This window comes from Theobroma cacao, chromosome 5 (assembly GCF_000208745.1).
Source record: "Theobroma cacao cultivar B97-61/B2 chromosome 5, Criollo_cocoa_genome_V2, whole genome shotgun sequence".
NCBI lineage: Eukaryota > Viridiplantae > Streptophyta > Magnoliopsida > Malvales > Malvaceae > Theobroma > Theobroma cacao.
The window spans coordinates 4,692,862-4,698,507 of record NC_030854.1 but is presented as its reverse complement, the minus strand read 5'-3'; positions in this window follow the sequence as shown (position 1 = coordinate 4,698,507).

The window sequence follows — 5,646 nt, the reverse complement described above, 5'->3', positions numbered from 1 at the left end:
GGCGAAAGGATGGCTGGGCGTACGCCCAGCCATCCCGATTTTTTTATTTATTTATTTTTATTTATTTTATTTTATTTAATTTATATTTATTTTTATTATTATTATTTTTAATTTATGTGTCTACACTTCTCCTCCCTTTTTGAATGATTTTGACCTTTATGTTTAACCCATGTTTTCTTCTATTCTAAGAATCTGGCCTCCACCCTTGGAAAAAAAACAAAAACCCCTTGTTTTGATCTACATCTTACTCAGCCTCTTTCAAGCCATTTCTCTTCCTTCTTGTCTCTTCAAAAGTTTAACCTCATCATCTCCAACGCTCACTTTTCCTTTCTTTCAAACATGGTGTGCACATGGAATTTTTTTCGATTAAAAAAAAACCAATGCAAGAAAAGTCCACTATATAATTGTGCATGCATGTTTTACTCAATGGGCAATGGCCATTCTATATGATGATATACTTAAAGTTTTATACAAGAGATGATTAAAAGATAATTATAAAATTAATCATATTATATATATATTAAGTTTTATATTTATAATAATAATAAAATTAAAAATTCAAGATTGACAATCGACACCATTTTAATTCTATAGATGAATTTTAATGAAATCTTTTTTTTAATGTAATTTTAATTGACAGCAGGCATGATCTAGTTTTAGTATGCGAGCGTACGTAGTTTCACTAATTAAACCGATAAATCTCAAGTTTCAAAACTCAATCAAATTTTTTGAGCCTTGTTTTCAACCTTGAGGTGATCAAAAGTTAAATAAAAAAAAAAGCTCAAAAGAAATACTAATATTCTATTGTATCATAAACGAAGATTGGTAGGGCATCAAAACTTTCAAAACTGACGGAAAAAATATTGAAGAAATATATGAAATTTTCTGCCTTGGAAGCTTCTAACGCGATAAATTTGTACCCCTACTAGGCTACTCCATTTAATTTGTTATGTTTTTTTTTAATGTTATTAACATATTAGTAGTATTCGTTTTACGTTTCTATATTTGAAATTTATATTTATACATGTAATATGTATAAAAATATAAATATTGGAAAACTTTTTTGTTAACAAAAATAATCATTTTTATTTGTTATAATTCTAAATTATCATTTTAAATATTTTTTATTATATAAATAAAATTTGATTAATTTATAAATGTATAAGAATTTTAATTGTATCGAGTGATTATTATTAAAATTTTTTTATTATAAATATCAATAAAATCTATCCAATTTGTTAATAAGAATTTCATTGTATTGAGTGGTTTTTATTAAAAATATTTTTTTAATTTTAATAATATTGAATAATTTATATATTAATATTACAAAATTTTAATTTTAAATAATTGAAACATTAATTATTATTTTTATATAATTATCTATTATTTACAAACAATTAACTTTTTAAAATATTATATTTAATAGATAATATTATTTAAAAATAAAAAAAAATTATTCGAGTATATTGCATGTGATCGTATATATATATTAGTTATCTTGAAAAGCACAAAAATAATAGCAGAGAAAATCTACACGCATAATGGTACTAGTTGTGCTGCATAATTCCACTTGTTAGAAGGTCTACCCCTGTCGCTTTTCTTCTAGACAAAGTGTATCATACTACTAGTCAAGCTATTCAATCTATGAGATGGAGAATTACTTCCACACGGAACTAAAAGAAACTTAGCAAAATTGATGACTTCCTTACACAACACTTATTTCTTATCTAAATTAGTCAGCATCATTTGATCACTCCAGCCTAACCCTAATATAATACTATAATGGTTAATTATATAAACATAGGCGCTGATGTTAATGTTATTAATTGATGAATAAGTAGGCTGCCTCTTTTAAACCTGAATGTGGCATGGTTAAATTTTATATATTAAATTATTATAATATCAAATATGTCTCTAAATTATTTTAAATTTCTCAAAAAAAAAAAGTCCCATGAGATATGGTATTTATTGAAATTTATAAGAAAATATTTCCAAAATATTTCCTATAGAATTTCACACATTTACAGAGAAGGTAATTAGATTGCAGACTTCTTGTCAAACCAGGGTCACAAACATCAAAATCTTCAAGTATTTACACAAGCTCAAGGTGAGTTATGTGGCATATTAAAATTAGATAAACTAAATTTACCTTATATTCGTTTTAAATAAATGTAAAAGAATAATATTTCTAATTTATTTTTATTGTTTTCTAGTATCATGTAACAACGGAAACTTCTCTTTATTGTTGCATTCAGGGCATTATGCACATAAAGTGGAGCCGTTAGTAGGTACTAAAATTTTCATAATTTTTTTAACTTGGAGGTATACTTTTATATCTCCGTCCATTATGTACACTATATTTCTTTATTATCAAAACTTTAACGGGATAGCTGGCTCTGCGAGAACTTCCAAAATTAAAAAAAAAAAAATTGAATTTTGAGAGAGTTTTACCTTTTGATTGATTTAGATATGAAAGAAGAATAAAATTGTCCTAAAAATGCTACCACATCATTAAAGTAATGGAACCACTAACAATTGATTAACGGGCAGAATTATGTGTTCAACGAAAAATATTTTTTTAAGACAGACAAATTATTTCGAATACTAAAAATTTCATGTGAAATTATGAACAAAGTTTAAGAAAATAAAGATATATTATCCTAAATTTAACAACAACAAACAACTTAACTTTAGAGAAGTGCCAATTGGGCAAACCAGTGGTTGGCAAAATGAAAAGAAGATGAAATCATGGTGGGGAACCCACTTATTTTAACCGCGGAAAGAAAATCCACTTTTTACGGTGCAAATCCATCTCAAGCAGGCAACATGCTCCACCAATACATATTCTTTTCCTTTTCTTCATATTATTTTGTTTACAAAACTCTTTTTGAAATTTGATGGTGTGTCAACTAGTATAAAGATATATATCTTTTTCTTTTGTGTTTTTTTTTTTCCAGCAGAAGCAGCTACATCAGAACAACATACTGACCAGCATTTGGAATTCTTCTTTATTTTAAATATTTGGGTCGTATGGTTCTCTGATATTCATGGATGGATGCACCCGATGGAGAAACTCCTGTCGCAGTCCAAGAAGAAGAGTAAGGGCTGGGCTTCTAGAGTCCTTTTTACCTCTTTTTCCTTTTCATTTAGTGGGCCTGTAAATCCCAATCCAGTGATTCTGACCAAGGCACAGTTTGGATTATCACACTCTCTGCCCGTTTTACTCCTCATCCCAAGTTGAATTTTCTCGATGACAAGAGCAGAATTTCACACTGTTAGATTCAGGTTCAAATCTAACAGTAGGTGCGATTGATCTGGCTTTTATGTTGATGTGTTGTATTTTAACTTGTAATTGACCTCGTCAAAACATTGGGGGTCCAAATCTTTATCAAAGATCTGATTTTTGAATTCTGCTTTGGCTTCTTCTCACTTGCTCCTTGGCTTTCATAATCAAAGCAACATTTTTTTCCAATTCTTAGGAGTTGAACTCTCTCCATTCTGTAGTAGAATTGAAGCTACGAATGGTTGTTTTGTGCAATGTCAGTTCTACTCTTATAAATTTGTCTTATATATTATTTCTCTTCGATATAATACTTGAAAAAATCCTTAAATTATTTTTAAAAAATTTAAATAAATTTTTATTCTTTTATTAATTGAGTTCTTATACTTTTGTTTTTGATCAAATGAATCTTTATTACTAATATTTGATTAATTTTTATTAATTAAAACATCACTTATCATTTTATATTCACATGACATTGATGTAATGCTGATATTGAGAGTGAAAAATACCATATGATCATGTTATCATACCAATCATCATTAATTATGATACGTCAGCATACTATTATCATCAATTATGATATTTTAACATACCATGTTAGCATTATGAGGTATAAAATAATAAGTGGCATTTTACTAAGTGAAGCATTAATTATAAGAGCTAATTTGATTCAAAATAAAAATATAAAGGCTTATTTGAACTTCTTTTAAATGATTTAGGTTATTTGAATTTTTTTGAATAATTTATGAGTTTTTTTTAAGTATTAGCATATTACGTCATCATTAATAAAATAATCATAAGGGCTAATTTGGTTTAAAATAAATATAAGGACTTATTTGAATTTTTAGAACAATTTAAGAGTTTTTTTTTCAAATATTGTATTTTTCAACATGTCACATTGAATCAATTATAATATTTCAGCATACTAAGTTAAAATCATGCAGTATAGAATGACAAGTGTCACTTTTAACTAAATTAAGCATAAAATAAGGATTAATTTTGTTTAAAATAATCATAGGGGCTAATTTAGTTTAAAATAAAAATATAAAGATTTATTTGAATTTTTTGAATAATTAACTAATTTGGTTTAAAATATGATAAGGGCTAATTTGTATAAAATAAAAATACAAGAATTTATTTTAATTTTTTAAATAATTTAAGAGTTTTTTTAAATATTAATTGTTGAGGGTGAGATTTGAACTGACGCCTTTTCGTACCAAAACCTTAATCTGGCGCCTTAGACCAACTTGGCCATCTCAACCTTCTTCAATTTTTGTCATTTTTGCATATTTCTTCATAAAAGGTGTAGATTATTGTTAAAATACAAGAAAAAAAAGACTTATTTGAATTTTTTAAATAATTTAGGAGTATATTTCTTCATAAAAAGCTTATTTGAATTTTTTAAAAATAATTTAGGAGATGTAGACTGTTGTAAATAATGAGAAAAAAATGTATTTGAATTTTCTGAATAGTTTAGGAGCATATTTCTTCATAAAAGCTGTAGACTTTTGTTAAAAAACGAAAAAATAGCTTATTTGAATTTTTTAAATAATTTAAGAGCTATAGACTATGCTAAAAAACGAGAAAAAGGACTTATTTGAATTTTTTGAATAATTTAGAAGCATATTTCTTCATAAAAGCTATAGACTTTTGTTTAAAAACGAGAAAAAAGACTTATTTGAATTTTCTGAATAGTTAAGAAGCATATTTCTTCATAAAAGCTGTAGACTTTTGTTAAAAAATGAAAAAAAAATTGACTTCTTTGAATTTTTTAAATATTTAGGAGCTATTGGCCATTGTTAAAAAACAAGAAAATAGATTTTATTTGAATTTTTGAATAATTTAGGAGCATATTTCTTCATAAAAGCTATAGACTTTTGCTAAAAAATGAGTAAAAAGACTTTTTTGAATAATTTAGGAGCATATTTCTTCATAAAAGCTATAGACATTTGTTAAAAAATGAGAAAAAAGACTTATTTGAATTTTTTAAATAATTTAAGAATTTTTAAGTATTATATTTTTATGGTCAAAATACACACCAAGCCCTTGTACCTATGCATTTTGTTCAATTTAGTCTCTATACTCAAAATTGAAGCAATTTAGTCTTTTAATTTTGAGAATTACTTCAATTTAGTCTCTCCTTCTAACGGCATCCAATTTTACTGTTAAAAGAATGATGTCAGCTCTTATATCAGTGCTGATGTAGCACATTTTTTATGACGTGATATGCCACGTGGCATTCGCGTGACGACATGGCAATGCCACGTGACATTAATATGATGACATAGCAATACTGATGTGGCGCCAACATACTGATGCATCAGTGTCATGTAGCAAATAAAAATTTTTTTTTTTTAAAAAAA